This window comes from Aquarana catesbeiana, linkage group LG13, assembly GCF_042186555.1.
Source record: "Aquarana catesbeiana isolate 2022-GZ linkage group LG13, ASM4218655v1, whole genome shotgun sequence".
NCBI classification, from domain to species: domain Eukaryota; kingdom Metazoa; phylum Chordata; class Amphibia; order Anura; family Ranidae; genus Aquarana; species Aquarana catesbeiana.
In genome coordinates, this window is record NC_133336.1 from 199,969,622 (window position 1) to 199,983,635 (window position 14,014).

At 50.1% G+C, this 14,014-nt stretch overlaps 1 protein-coding gene across 2 annotated transcripts in view; it reads right to left on the reverse strand.

Moving 5' to 3' along the window:
• Window positions 1-9,852, reverse strand: part of LOC141117593 (uncharacterized) — a 73,354-nt gene extending 63,502 nt beyond the window's left edge. For both annotated transcript variants that reach the window (XM_073610517.1, XM_073610518.1), the window contains exon 1: window positions 9,764-9,852. The gene's annotated coding sequence lies outside the window, so the exon portion shown is untranslated. The remainder of the gene's footprint in view (window positions 1-9,763) is intronic.
• Between the last annotated feature and the right edge of the window lie 4,162 nt (window positions 9,853-14,014).

The window sequence follows — 14,014 nt, forward strand, 5'->3', positions numbered from 1 at the left end:
CGGACTTGGTCCTCGGACACTGCCTCGTTCTGCTTGCTTCCCATGACTTTTCTGCCATACTCACCCAGATCCAACTGAAATATGTGTCCACTGCCAGACACTTGAGACTCCTATGCTCCCTCCTTCTACCGGACAACATTACTCTATTACGTTGTCAAACACAGAACCCTTCCACCCTTCTTCCACTTCCCGAGGGGGGGATAGAGGAGGAGGAGTCGAGTCCTGACTTGTCACCCCATGACTGCTTCGAACAATGCAGCTGGAAACCACGCATCTCCCCACCGTGAGTGAAATACCCCTGCAGAATCCAGACAGTGAAACATCCATACAGTGAAACACAGCTCAGCCATCAAGGACATGATGGATGCCTTGCTTCTCCCAACCCAAGTGGCTATTCTGAAAGTAAAAGCACACGACAAACTGAACTAAAAGGAAGTTTGAGGCAATCAACTAGCCGATTCAGTTGCCAAACAGGCAGCCAGCGGTCCGTGGGAAGTGGAAAGCAGAGTGGCAGTAGAAGACCACCCTGTGCTTGCCCTACAGACTCTCCCATGGATAGAGTTAATCTGAAAGAACTACAAGAAGCAGCAAGTCCGGATGAGAAGGAAAACTGGAAGCAGATAGGAGCAACTCTCAGAGATGGACTATTCGAGTGCAACAAGAAGCCTTGTCTACCCAGGAGTATGTACCCAGCCGTGTTGCAATGGGCATTAACTCTCTTATCAAGAAGTACTATGTAGCACCAGGAATTACTCCACTGACCAACAACTTCTGCAGATCATGTACTATCTGCACCAAATGTAACCCAGGACGCACAGAAAAGGCACAGAAAAAAGCACCTGGCAAAAGCCCTATACACCTTCCAGAGGATACAAATTGATCACATTCAAATGCCAAAAAGTAGCAGATTCGAATACGCCCTAGTGGTGGTGAACATGACTGCCAGGACCATGGCTAAGAAACTATTGAGTGAGATAGTATGTAGATTTGGGGCCCCAGAGGTGATAGAGAGTGATCAGGGCACAGCCTTCATAGTAACCCTTACAAAAGGGATTTGGGCAGCACTGGGGCTTCAGTTGGCCCTACACACCCCATATAACCCTCAAAGTAGCGGGAAGGTAGAAAGGATGAATGGGACACTAAAAAACAGCATGTTAAAAATGGCCCAAGAGACTAACATGAGTTGGCCAGACAGTTTCCCCATTGCCCTGTTAAGTGTCAGGCACACTCCACAGGGAAAACATGCCCTATCCCCTTATGAAATTTTGTTTGGTTCAGCACGACACTTGGTTGTTACTCTCCACAACAGTTACAGTTTGTCAGAGAGCCTACCTTGCTGGTCGCGGTACTGGGCCCCCTGGTGCGTGTCAGTGCACGCGTTCCTGTGCGCGCCGCTGTGCGTGTTCCTGCGGGCACTGGTCTGTGCACTGGCGTGCGGGCGCTTGCGTGTGCACGTGCGGGGGTGCGCACGCGCCTGTGAGCATCGGCGTGTTCACCGTTTGGCGCCAATCGGCCTATTTAGGTCTGCTATTCACTCTGCCCGGTGCTGCCTGATCAACAGCTTCCTGTGCCATAGTTCCCGTGCTTATCCTGTGTTCCTGTGTTCCTGATCTCCTGACGACCCGGCTTGCCTATTGGACTTTCCTGACTTCTGCCTGTACCTGACCTCGGCCTGTTTGACTCCGCTCCTGCCTGCTCCTGCTGTACCTTTGCTGCCCGCCTGTTGCCGAACCCTGCCTGTGCCTTGACCTGCCTGCTCTGCTCCTGCTTAGCATCTGTTTGCCTGTGTTCCAGACTACTGACCTGCTGCTGAAGTTCATCCCTCTTCCAGCACCTGGATCTCTTCACCAGGCTCTCATACCACTCCACACTCCTGTGCCTCCTGTCCTCTCTATCAGGGGCCGCGAGTCGGATACGTAAGGGAGTCTACCCTCTGCCCAAGCGGACTCACCGGTCTAGTAAGTGGAAGTCTGACAGTAGGCCAGTACCACGACCAGCAAGGTAGGCTCTCTGACACAGTTGTAATTTGATGTGTTGACTAATTATGTAACCGCATTATTACGAGAATTAACCCGAATGCATGTCCAAGTGTTTTGTTCCATTCCAGATCCTGAATTAGATACAGGAACACACCAACTACTGCCTGGAGATTGGGTACTGGTAAAGAAATTTGTGAGAAAACATTCTCTTGAACCCAGATATGATGGTCCATTTCAAGTTTTGCTGACCACAGCCACCTAACTTAAATTGGCCGGGAAGAACACCTGAATACATGCTTCCCACTGCAAGAAAGCTCCAGCCCCTGAGGACAAGATCCCGCCCACTTCATGACGACCATGCTACATATCCTTTTTCTGTTTGGTCTAGGGGGGGGGGCTCAGGAGGTGGCCATAACAAAAAATAACATAATTACATTTTGGTATAACTCTTCAGGTACACATGTGACCACCTTTACCTTTGATTACTGTGACATAGTGTCTTGTCCGTTTGACCCTTCATGGCAATGCCATTAGTACAGTGACATCCCTGACAGTAAGGATGTATATGTGTGCATCACAGACAGTTACTGGGGACAGAGTTGTAGTTCCTGGGGGGCAGTGGGTTGGAACACAGGGCCAGACTGGGGATACCAGCCACAAAGTGCATTAGACAAGAAATATAAAAATGGAAAGTCCCTGATAAGCAGAATGACTTTGCGGAAGACAGGTACGTGCTTAAGGAGGGGGGTGGGGGGAAACAGGGAAACTAAATTAAACACACCCTGATTATAGAGAATCCTAGTCCTATGGATGAAGGGGGAGTCGGATCACCCATTGGGAAGATTCAAGTTGAAGGACATATATAAATCATCAGAGTGGCAGTCACCCCAGCCTGTGGTTAACCCCCTTAAACCCCATATTCGTACTCTAGGCAATGCTGATTTTTAATATAAGGACCTCACCCAAACTGATTCTTCAATTGGTTTCGGGTCTAGGCGCTGCCATCTTAACTAAGGGAAACCAGCAGTGAAGCCTTGTGACTTAACAGCCAGCTTCCACTATGCATGTGCAAGCTGTACTGCGTTTTGTGAATGGTCCCACAATCTTCTGGGCTGTGGGGGAAGGAGGGGGGGGAGTTTCCACTTGGATCGCCACAACGTTCCAACTAAAAGTGGAAGCAGGTACCTGTCCCCCCTCCAAAAAGTGCCAATTGTTAAATAGGAGGGGGTAGGATGCAAACAAGTGGAACTTCCCCATTCGGGTGAAGTTCCACTTTAATATTAAAAAAATAAAGCTAAAGCCCTCAATTTTGTACAAATTAGCCAGAGGAAAAATAATTTAATAGCATAGTTTGTGCGCTTCTATTTTTGTAGTACCACACTGTATTATTAAAATCACAAATTGACAGTGTACTATGACTTGTGCACCAAGATACATCACATTTAATATCAATGCCTATGCGTTACGTCCATGCCTGGGCCCCTGAGGAAGCCTAAGGATGTTACACGTAGGGCAGAGTTTAGGTGACATAATTACATTGGGAGGAGGTAAAATGCATGCTTGGATCTACGGCAGCAGTGGCATTTATACTAAGCGCAACTGACCTTAACATTAGATGCATCTTGGGGCATCCATAGGGGCTCAGGGATGGATAGAGGCCACAGATGTTGAGGTGGATGCAGCAGTATAATATTGTGAATGGGGAAGAAAATCAATGCAGAAAGTGAGGAACGAGGAGGAGGAATGTGGACTTTTTGCAGCTGACTTGTCTCATTCAGATGCTGCCATCACAAAGCTCTGTGGTGCAGAGTACTGTTTCCTCATGCATTCGGTATCCAAATGGCTGGTACATTTACCACAGCTCCGGTAGCGCAGGCAGAGACTGCAGACAGGGTCAGGGTTAGTGTCTGGATTAATGTTGGGGTTAGTGTCAGGGTCAGTGTGTTTTAGAATAGGATGTAAAAAAAAAACGTTTTATTTATGGTCAAGGTAAGTGTAAAACAACCCATTCAGTTTAAAATAGAAATGCAAGGCAAAACATTTTTGTATAGATATAAAAAACAATTATAAATAATTTTTTCCCTTTTTTATAAGTGATCACATTTCCTCTGTTCTCAGCTGCGTAAGAGCTGGGGGAGGAGAAGCAGCAGTACACTGAGCTTCCCAGTAAATGGCTGTCCAGTGGGGGGGCACGTCAAGACAAGTCTGATCATTGGAGGAGAGCACACAGAATTCCCAGCATAGCTAGGGAACTGACCACGGTGTGCTCTCATGCGTAGTGTCGTCAGTTTTTACACAAAGGAAGCAATACAAAGAGAACAGGAGATTTTCTCATTCAAGTACACAAGTACATGGTACAGCAGCCACATATCACGAATATCAACTGTTGGGGTAACAAACACTTTAATGTCAGGGTCCGTGTCAGGCCCAGTGCCAAAGTCAATGTCAGTGTTGGAGTCAGTGTCAGGGAGAGTGTCTGGGACAGTGTCAAGGTAAGGCTAGTGTCAGGGTAAGTGGGGGGATTAGTGTAGGAGTTGGTGTCGGGGTTACTGTCATGATCAGTGTCAGGGCCAGTGTCGGGGTTGGTGTTAAGATCAGTTTCAGGCTAGTGTCAGGGCCAGTGGGGGAATTAGTGTAGGAGTTGGTGTTGGTGTTACTGTCATGGTCAGTGTCAGGGCCAGTGTTGGGGTTAGTGTTGAGATCAGTGTCAGGCTAGTGTCAGGGTCAGTGGCAGAATTTGTGTAGGAGTTGGTGTCGGGGTTACTGTCATAGTCAGTGTTAGGGCTAGTGTCGGGGTTAATGTTGAGATCAGTGTCAGGCTATCGTCAGGGTCAGTGGGGGGATTAGAGTAGAAGTTGGTGTCGGGATTACTCTCAGGGTCAGTGTCGGGGTTAGTGTTGAGATCAGTTTCAGGCTAGTGTCAGGGCCAGTGGGGGAATTAGTGTAGGAGTTGGTGTTGGTGTTACTGTCATGGTCAGTGTCAGGGCCAGTGTTGGGGTTAGTGTTGAGATCAGTGTCAGGCTAGTGTTAGGCTCAGTGGTGGGATTAGTGTAGGAGTTGGTGTTGGGGTTACTGTCATGGTCAGTGTCAGGGCCAGTGTTGGGGTTAGTGTTGGGATCAGTGTCAGGCTAGTGTCAGGGTCAGTGGCAGGAGTAGTGTAGGAGTTGGTGTCAGGGTTACTATCATGGTTAGTGTCAGGGCCAGTGTTAGGGTTAGTGTTGAAATCAGTGTCAGGCTAGTGTCAGTGGGGGGATTAGTGTAAAATTTGGTTTCGGGGTTACTGTCATAGTCAGTGTCAGGGCCAGTGTTGGGGTTAGTGTTGAGATCAGTGTCAGGCTAGTGTCAGTGGTGGGAGTAGTGTAGGAGTTGGTGTCGGGGTTACTGTCATGATCAGTGTCAGGGCCAGTGTCGGGGTTAGTGTTTAGATCAGTGTCAGGCTAGTGTCAGGGTCAGTGGGGGATTAGTTTAAGATTTGGTGTCGGGGTTACTGTCATACTCAGTGTCAGGGCCAGTGTTGGGGTTAGTGTTGAGATCAGTGTCAGGCTAGTGTCGGGGTAAGTGGGGGATTAGTGTAGGAGTTGGTGTCGGGGTTACTGTCATAGTCAGTGTTAGGGCCAGTGTCGGGGTTAATGTTGAGATCAGTGTCAGGCTATCGTCAGGGTCAGTGGGGGGATTAGAGTAGAAGTTGGTGTCGGGATTACTATCAGGGTCAGTGTCGGGGTTAGTGTTGAGATCAGTGTCAGGCTAGTGTCAGGGTCAGTGGGGGATTAGAGTAGAAGTTGGTGTCGGGATTACTGTCAGGGTCAGTGTCGGGGTTAGTGTTGAGATCAGTGTCAGGCTAGTGTCAGGGTCAGTGGCAGAATTTGTGTAGGAGTTGGTGTCGGGGTTACTGTCATAGTCAGTGTTAGGGCTAGTGTCGGGGTTAATGTTGAGATCAGTGTCAGGTTATCGTCAGGGTCAGTGGGGGGGATTAGAGTAGAAGTTGGTGTCGGGATTACTCTCAGGGTCAGTGTCGGGGTTAGTGTTGAGATCAGTGTCAGGCTAGTTTTAGGGTAAGTGGGGGATTAGTGTAGAAGTTGGTGTTCGGGTTACTGTCATGGTCAGTGTCAGGGCCAGTGTTGGGATTAGTGTCAGGCTAGTGTCAGGGTCAGTGGCAGAATTTGTGTAGGAGTTGGTGTTGGGGTTACTGTCATGGTCAGTGTCAGGGCCAGTGTTGGGGTTAGTGTTGAGATCAGTGTCAGGGTCAGTGGAGGGATTAGTGTAGGAGTTGGTGTTGGGGTTACTGTCATGGTCAGTGTCAGGGCCAGTGTCGGGGTTAGTGTTGAGATCAGTGTCAGGCTAGTGTCAGGGTCAGTGGCAGGATTAGTGTAAGATTTGGTGTCGGGGTTACTGTCATAGTTAGTGTCAGGGCCAGTGTTGGAGTTAATGTTGAGATCAGTGTCAGGCTAGTGTCAGGGTCAGTGGCTGGATTAATGTAGGAGTTGGTGTCGGGGTTACTGTCATGGTCAGTGTCAGGGCCAGTGTCAGGGTTAGTGTTTAGATCAGTGTCAGGCTAGTGTCAGGGTAAGTGGGAATTAGTGTAGGAGTTGGTGTTGGGGTTACTGTCATGGTCAGTGTCAGGGCCAGTGTTGGGATCAGTGTCAGGCTAGTGTCAGGGTAAGTGGGGGATTAGTGTAGGAGTTGGTGTCGGGGTTACTGTCATCGTCAGTGTCAGGGCTAGTGTTAGGATCAGTGTCAGGACAGTGTCAGTGGCAGGATTAGTGTAGGAGTTGGTGTCGGGGTTACTGTCAGGGTCAGTGTCGGGGTTAGTGTTGAGATCAGTGTCAGGCTAGTGTCAGGGTCAGTGGGGGGATTAGTGTAAGATTTGGTGCCGGGGTTACTGTCATAGTCAGTGTCAGGGTCAGTGTTGGGGTTAGTGTTGAGATCAGTGTCAGGCTAGTGTCAGGGTCAGTGGGGGGATTAGTGTAGGAGTTGGTGTTGGGGTTAGGGTTGCCACCTAACCAAGTCAATCAAGTCAAACACGAACACTTTAGCGGCGCACAGCAATTTTTTTTATAGTATATACTATACATTTATTTTGCAATTAAATAACATTTCTAATAATATGAAGTTAATCACAAGAGTCCCCCTTTACATCAGCGTCCACAGAGTTCCTCTTTTACATCTGAATCCGCAGAGTTCCCTTATGCCCCGGACACCGGATCGGACTTTCCGCCAACAAAACCGTGGATTTTTGTTCGAAGGTTGTTGGCTCAAACTTGTCTGGCATACACACGATCACACAAATGTTGGCCAACAATTCCGAACGTGAGAACGCGCTGACGTACAAGACGTACGACGAGCCAAGAAAAATGAAGTTCAATAGCCAGTGCGGCTCCTTCTGCTCGATTCCGAGCATGTGTGGACTTTTGTGCGTCGGACTTGTTTACACACGCACGGACTTTCCGACAACAAAGTTTTGTCGGCGGAAAATTTGAGAACCTGCTATTAAACATTTGTTGGCAGAAAGTCCGACAACAAATGTTCGATGGAGCATACACACAGTCAGACTTTCCGACAAGCTCACATCCAACATTTCCCGCCGGAAAATCCGACCGTGTGTACGGGGCATAACACTCTAAGGCGGGACTCTGCAGACTCTGATGTAAGGGAGAACTCTGGGGCCTCTAACATAAGGGATGGGTACCCTGATCTAAGGAGGAACACTGAGAACTCTGATGCACAGTGAGGACTCTGATGTAAGGGGGAACTTTGTGGCCTCTGGTGTAAAGGGGAACTCTGATGTAAGGGGTGCTCTGAGAACCCTGATTTACCTTAGTGTACTCACTCAGAGGCAGGAGATATAAGGGGGAGACTTCAGTCACAGACAGGGATGGATGGTGAGCTCACTCACCCCTTGGCAGTCAGCACCTCTCATCTAGCTGTATCTGAGCCTGCTGGACCTCAATTTTCCAGCCCCCCACTTCCCTTTTCTAAGGCATAGCGTCGGGGATTGGAGTGTGGGCAGACACAGAGGGGTAGGAGCGGGAGGAAGAGGTGCAGATCGAGCCCTCTCTCCTCTCCTGTCTGTATGTGGGGGGAACTGTTACGCCCCGTACACACGGTCGGACATTGATCGGACATTCCGACAAAAAAATCCTAGGATTTTTTCCGAGGAATGTTGGCTCAAACTTGTCTTGCATACACACGGTCACACAAAGTTGTTGGAAAATCCGATCATTCTGAACGCGGTGACGTAAAACACGTACGTCGGGACTATAAACGGGGCAGTAGCCAATAGCTTTCATCTCTTTATTTATTCTGAGCATGCGTGGCACTTTGTGCGTCGGATTTGTGTACACACGATCGGAATTTCCGACAACGGATTTTGTTGTCGGAAAATTTTATAGCCTTCTCTCAAACTTTGTGTGTCGGAAAATATGTGATGAAGCCCACACACGGTCGGAATTTCCGACAACAAGGTCCTATCACACATTTTCCATTGGAAAATCCGACCGTGTGTACGGGGCAGGGCATAAGAGCGGACTTTTTTCAACGGCTGAACTCCAAATGTCCTTTCGACGGAGTTCCGATGGAGTTCTGTCGAATTGGACTTGTCTACACACGATCACACTAAAGTCCGACTGATTCGTACGTGATGACGTACGACCAGACTAGAATGAGGAAGTTCATGGCCAGTAGCCAATAGTTGCCCTAGCGTCGTTTTTCGTCCGGACTAGCATACAGACGAACTGATTTTTCGACCGGACTCGAGTCCGTCGGAAAGATATGAAACATGTTCTATTTCTAAAGTCCATCTGATTTTTCGACAGGAAAGATCCGATGAAGCCCACACACGATTGAATTGTCTGGCGGATTCGTTCCGTCGGACCTTTGCTGTAGAAAAGTCTGGTCGTGTGTACACGCCATTAGCTTTGGGCAGTGTGAAAGAGAGTGTAACAGACACTCTCAGCTTAGACAACTGGAGCCAGCAACCCTGCTGGGAAGCCATAGTCCAATCTGAATCATGTGTTCGGGTTTCAGGCAGTCTGAAACCTGGATGCATGATTCCAAACCCGAACTGTCTGGGTGAATCCCGGACAGGTGGCAACCCTAGTTGGGGTTACTGACATGGTCAGTATTAGGGCCAGTGTCGGGGTTAATGTTGAGATCAGTGTCAGGGTCAATGGCCGGATTAATGTAGGAGATGGTGTCGGGGTTACAGTCGTGGCCAGTGTCAGGTTTTAGGCATGATTTCGATAAAAGCTTTTTTATTTAGTGTCAGTGTCAGTGTTGGTATGTATAGGTAGGATAGAAAAAACTACCCCCTTAATCCCCCATGAATTTCTTGGAACCCCCCACTGCAAAGTGCATCCCTCAGCCATGTATAGTGAGGAGCATGCTTTTTCCGGTGTCCAACACTGACAAGCTTACTTTAGACATGACATAAATGACACCTTTGTAGCATGCCGCTCCCTTCTCTGTTGTAAGAATGTTTCCCTAGGCATACAGTAAAAAGGACGAGCTTTCCTAGTCTATGATCTAGCCCAGGTCAGGCAAACTCGGCACTCAGGCTGTTGTTGAACTACAACTCTCATGAGACGTTATGAGACTCTGACTCCCAGAGGCCTAGATGTGATAGGATCTGTAGATCGACCACAGCTGGAGCCCCGAGGTTTCCTAATCCTGCACTAACACGTTTTTCTGCTGGATTTTTCGAGCAGAAACTTTAGCATTCCATATCTCCACAAAGCATACATGACCTCTTGGTGTAATTACAAAACAGAGATTAAGTGTCTACTCACCATTTTAGAATCTTTTTTCTTCCTACGTTAAACTTTTCTACCTTCCATGCCGGTTGTTATATTGAGAGATCACTTCCTGGTTAGTGTAAAAAAAAAAAAAAAAAAAACGCCCCTTTAATCAACAGGAGATAGTTTACTTTACAAAAACAGTATGTCATGGAAACTGGGAACTTTGCCCAAGATACCCAAGTAACTTATCAGGTGGCGTTTATAATACTATTTCGTTTTTTATCATTAACATTTTTTGTCAGAATAGACACAATATCAACATTTAAAATGTCACCATACCTCCAGTTTAGTGTTGCCACCTTTTCTTCAAGTCAAACCCGAACACTTTAGGGGCGCACAGCAATATTTTAGTTTATTGTATAAACTATACATATATTTTGCAATTAAATAATATTTCTAATCAAATGAAGTTATTAACAAGAGTCCCCCTTTACATCACAGTCCACAGAGTTCCTCTTTTACATCTGAACTCACGGAGTTCCCTTACACTGTAAGGGGGGGGTGTAGACTCTGCAGACTCTGATGTAAGGGAGAACTCTGGGGACTCTGACATAAGGGATGCTCTGGAATCATGATCTAAGGGGGAATACTGAGAACTCTGATGTATGGGGAGGACTCTGATGTAAGGGGGAACACTGTTGCCTCTGGTGCAGGGGCGGACTGACAACTCATGGGGCCCCCAGGCAACAGGAGATCATGGGGCCCCCTGTGTCCCTGCCCACACTCAAGCCACACCCACACAAAGCCCCACCCCCCAGCTTGCACTGCGTGGATGCCTCAATTCTGGGTTGAACCTGAGATAAATAGTGCACAGGGGGCAGCAGGGCAGAGCATTGGATGTCAAGCAAGCACAGTACACAGGGGGCAGCAGGGCAGAGCATGGGGGATCCATGGCAAAGTATAGAAGTCAGCAGGTCATAGCACAGGGCGTCAGGAGGGCACAATATATGTGTGTGGAGGGCAGGAGGGCACACTACATGGATAGCAGCAGGGCACATTATGGGGCACACCAGGGAACTTTACAAGTTGGGGGGGGGGGGGGGGACAGTAGGACACATTACATGGGGGGGCAGCAGGGAACATTATAGGGCACATTACATGGGGGGAGACAGAGGGGCACAGCATGGAACATTACAAGGGGCAGGAGGGCACATTATGGGGTACAGCAGAGTATATTCATAGGGGCATGAGGGCACATTATGGGGCACAACAGAGCACATTATGGGGCATATTACATGGGGACAGGAGGGAACATAATGGGACACAGCAGGGCATATTACATGGGGGCATGAGGGCACATTAAGGGGCACAGCAGGGCATATTACATGGGGGCATGAGGGCACATTAAGGGGCACAGCAGAGCACATTAGGAGGGATAATATCTCATATTATGGGGCACAGCAGGGCACATTATGAGGCATAGCAGGGCATATTACGTGGGGGCAAGAGGATACATTATGGGGTACAGCAGGATATATTACATGAAGCAAGAGGGCACATATAGGGCACTGTATGGTGCACACAGAAGAGCACACTATGGGGCAAGAAGTGATAGATCAAGGGGCACACAGCAGGGTACAGAGCACATCATGGGGCATACAGTAGGGCTCAGGGCACAACACAAGGCCCACAGGAGGGAACTGGGCACACAGTGGGGCACATAGGGAATGGGGCACACAGTAGGACACAACATGGGGCACACCACGAGGGCACACAGTAGAGCACATCATGGGGCACACAGTAGGGCATATCACAGGGCACACAGTAGGTCATGGGACACATCACAGGGCACATCATTGGGGCAGGCAGCAGGGAATGGGGGCAGGCAGCAGGGCATGGGGGCACACATCAGAGCATGGGGGCACACATCAGAGCATGGGGCACAGAGCAGGGTGTGGGGAAGACATCAGGGCATGGGGGCTGGAACACAGCCCAGGGCATGGGGGCACACACACATAAGGGCATGGGGGCACAGAGCAGGGCATGGGGGCACGGAGCAGGGCATAGGGTAGACAGCAGGGCACAGGGCAAGGGGGCACAGAGCATGGCATGGGGTAGACATCAGAGCATGGGGCAGACATCAGGGAATGGGGGCACAGAGCAGGGCATGGGGCAGACATCAGGGCATGGGGGCACAGAGCAGGGCATGGGGGCACAGAACATGGCATGGGGTAGACATCAAAGCATGGGGCAGACATTAGGGAATGGGGTTACAGAACAGGGAATGGGGTTACAGAACAGGGCATGGGGCAAAGAGAAGGGCATGGGGGCACAGAGCAGGGCATGGGGGCACGGAGCAGGGCATGGGCAGACATAAGGGCATGGGGCAGATAGCAGGGTATGGGCAGACTATAGGGCATGGGGCAGACATCAGGGCATGGGGGCAAACAGCAGGGCAAGGGGGCACAGAGCAGGGCAAGGGGGCACAGAGCAGGGCAAGGGGTAGACATCAGAGCATGGGACAGACATCAGGGAATGGGGCCACAGAGCAGGGCATGGGCAAACAGCAGGGCAGGGCATGGGGCAAAGAGCAAGGCATGGGGGCACAGAGCAGGGCATGGGCAGACATCAGGTCATGGGGCAGATAGCACGGTATTGGCAGACTATAGTGCATGGGGGCACAGAGCGAGGCATGGGGGCACAGAGCAGGGCAAGGGGGCACAGAGCAGGGCAAGGGGTAGACATTAGAGCATGGGGCAGACATCAGGGAATAGGGGCACAGGGCAGGGCATGGGCAGACAGCAGGGCATGGGGCAAAGAGCAAGGCATAGGGGCAGACAGCAGGGCATGGGGGGACAGAGCAGGGCATAGGGGCACAGACATCGAGGCATGGGGGCACAGAGAAGGGCATGGGGCACAGAGCGGGGCATGGGGGCACAGAGCGGGGCATGGGGGCACAGAGCGGGGCATGGGGGCAGACAGCAGGGCATGGGGGCACGGAGCAGGGCATAGGGTAGACAGCAGGGCATAGGGGCACAGAGCAGGGTAAGGGGGCACAGAGCATGACATTAGAGCATGGGGCAGACAGCAGGGAATGAGGGCACAGAGCAGGGCATGGGCAGACAGCAGGGCATGGGGCAAAGAGCAAGGCATGGGGGCAGACAGCAGGGCATGGGGGCAGACAGCAGGGTATGGGCAGACATCAGGGCATGGGGTAGATAGCAGGGTATGGGCAGACTTTAGGGCATGGGGCAGCGTCCAGGGCTTTTAGGCACAGAGCAGGATGCTGGGCACATAGAGGGACACAGGACAGCAGCTGCTGCACTTTCCTTCCTAGATGTAGAGTAGCGCGGGAAGCGGCTGTAAACATAAATTTCGTGATGCGCTCCTCCCCGCCAGCCCTTCGTCTCTTCTTGTCCGTCCGAAGTGATGACAAATACAAGTGTAGCAATAACTCTCAGTGGAGCTGCTGGTTTAAAGCGGGCTTGTTACCTTCACTCTCGATACCTCTGTTTCAACGGCACCGGGTCTAGGGTTCCGTTGAGTTTACCTCTGGACGATATAAGCACCAAACACTTGAGTAGGTTTTCCAATGCTTTAATGAACGAATAAAGGAAGTAGCAAGAAAGAGGTAGAAGGAAAGCTGCAGGGAAGCTCAAATACCTTTCCTTAGTATTCTTTAGAACATTTCTCTGGAATTGATCACTTGTAGTTGAATGCGCTCCCCTTGTGGGATTCAATCTTTGCCCGCCTGGATAGGCCTCACTCACTTGCCTAGCAGCCAGTATGCAGCACGAACAAAAGTCTCTGCCACAGACTTGTTTGAAACAAAACCCGTACGATCCTCTGCCACAGGATGTATTGGTTTGCGATGAATGTCAGACACAGTACTTGAACCTTTAAGCCAACCCGGCAGTACTATACTGTAAGATTACTTCAGAATGCGTCCTCCAACCGAGTCACCAGGCCCCTCTCCAGACCAGCACTCTGCATGATCCTTCCATGACGGGTCCTCCCCTGGGATCTTCTCGGTTGTCCAGCTTCTTCACTCAGGATAGACAGCTCAGGACCATTCCTCTGCTGCTGTGGTAGGCCCCAGACAGGCTTCTGGGCCCACCCACACGCCGCAGCGACGTGGGCCTCCGGAACGAAGGACCACGAGATGGTACTCTTAACGCATACCTGTCGGCCAGGAGGGCCAGCAGGTGGCTGAAAAACTAACCCTAAAACATGGTGTCTGTCCCATAAATACCCTCTCCCAGAATGTAACTCGGAGGACCACCTCCACTGAGTTATCTCCGG